Raw genomic sequence first — 2156 nt, forward strand, 5'->3', positions numbered from 1 at the left:
TTCCAGTGAAATATATTTATGTTTGTGGTTGTAATGTGACAAAATATGGAAAAGTTCAAGGGGTATGAATACTTTTGCAAACCACTGTAAGTGCTGCAAACGAGAAGTTCTTGCCCACCCAGCTGGGTCTGATAAAAGGCTGTTCGTGTTGGAAAGCCAAGCCATCCCAGGGAGTCCGCTTCTATTCGAACCTCTCRGTAGTGACCTCAAGGGCCGATCTGAGCCAGGCTGGTCTTCAGAGAAAGGGGTCCAGTACGCCAAACCTCTTGACCTCCTATGAGACAGCTGGATGTCTCCAAGTTTTGTGAGCTGCTGGACTGTAACAAATCAAGGCATTACACGTAAAGCGTTTGCAAAACAATCCTGGGTAAACAGCCGAGTGTGAGGTGTGTCAGCAGAATGACCCAGGGCACAGGCAAAATCCAAAAATAAAATGATTTAATAAACACAAGGAGGGCTGCAGTGGCAGCAACAACTTACAAGAATAACTCTCAGAAAAAGGCACGAAGAACAGGAACACAGGAGGACACCCCACTGGRTGAAAACAGCACAATGATCAGACACAGACTGAACACACAACACAATATAAACGCAAACTAAGGACAACAAGAAACATCTGGAGGAGACACAAGAGGAAACAGGTGAGCAAGGGCAGGGCTGGAGCAGGACAGAGACACACAGGGGAACACAGAAACACTAGAAAACTAAGGAAAATGAACACAGATCATGACACTGAGACAACTTGATATCATTCTTCTGATCTGYAGTAAGATTAAAAAGTACAAATGCTTATTCTGACCAAGACCTTAACATTGTCTCTTCAAATTGACAAAAACTTATAGGTTTTAACCTGGGCCTCTTGTTACTTAATTAACAGAAGAAAAATATTATCTTCTGGAAAAGTTAATTTTCTATAAAGGTTTAGATATCAAAACCTTATCTTGTCTTAGACATATAACATCAGGTCTACAATAATTTTCACCTTAAACTGTTTTACAAACCTTAGTGCTTCAACTTTCATGTTGTTATTTTTACTGTTCTCACTCATGATTCAATGAAATTGATTCTTTCTATATTTTTGTAATAAATTGCCATAAAAGACAAAGCTGGTTCATTATCTTTGAGTATTTTTAGCCTGCGATAAGTATTCTCTGCTTATCATATGACCACTCACTCTTTGGATATATGACTGTGATTAAAAAGGGTGAATAAATGTCATCAGTTAAATCTGATTGGTGCCCCCAATTTAGCAAAAGTGGGGTAGGGTGCAGAACAGTGTTGCCTTCTGTTTTGTGTCCATTCTAATGCTGCACTATAACAAACCAAAAACATGAATGTTAGGCTAATTGGTAACTCTAAATGTCCCAGGTTGGCTTTCCTAGACTGTGATGTCTCTGATGGAGGACGGTTGGAAACTGACATGTATTACAAACCCACCCACACAGACCAGTATTTGCACTTTGACTCCCATCATCCACTGTAACACAAGTTAGGAGTGATCAGGACTCTGTACCACAGAGCAGACAGTGTCCCCACAAACCCAGGAGCCAGGGAGAAAGAGAAATCACACAGTGTCTTGGAGGAGAGATGAAATGTTGTTTCTAACAAAGAAGAACCCATCCAGAGGGCCTTTTTTAACATTTTTTAGATTTTTCTTCCTGGATTATTGAGATGCATCAGGACAGTCTGAGGATAACAAAGCTCCAACTTCTGTTTTACTACTGAKTGAACCATATAAAGACAGGAACATCTTTCTGAGTGTAGCCCAGCCTAAAATATTTTGATATAAAGTCTGATGATAGCAGCAATCATGAGCTCAAAAACAAAACTGCCTTACAACTTTATTCAAAGTGAGTTTGATATGAAAAAGTTAAACTCTGCATAACCAGAGATATTCAACCAACAGCTTTGTGTGTGACATTATGGTTCATCATTTGTATATACAGTTTAACTGTCAGTGAAGATGAGAAACGTTTTAACAAAGATCACCTATCAAGACCAACTCTGAAAAAAGTTACTTCAGCTCCTGAGCAACATTTGAAAACAAGTTTTAGCTTCTCAGATCATCTCAAATTATTATTACAGCAAACTGATCTGTCTTCTTCTTCTTCTTCTTCTTCTTCTTCTTCTTCTTCTTCTTCTTCTTCTTCTTCTTC

Source organism: Austrofundulus limnaeus, unplaced genomic scaffold, assembly GCF_001266775.1.
Source record: "Austrofundulus limnaeus strain Quisiro unplaced genomic scaffold, Austrofundulus_limnaeus-1.0 Scaffold238, whole genome shotgun sequence".
NCBI classification, from domain to species: Eukaryota; Metazoa; Chordata; class Actinopteri; order Cyprinodontiformes; family Rivulidae; genus Austrofundulus; species Austrofundulus limnaeus.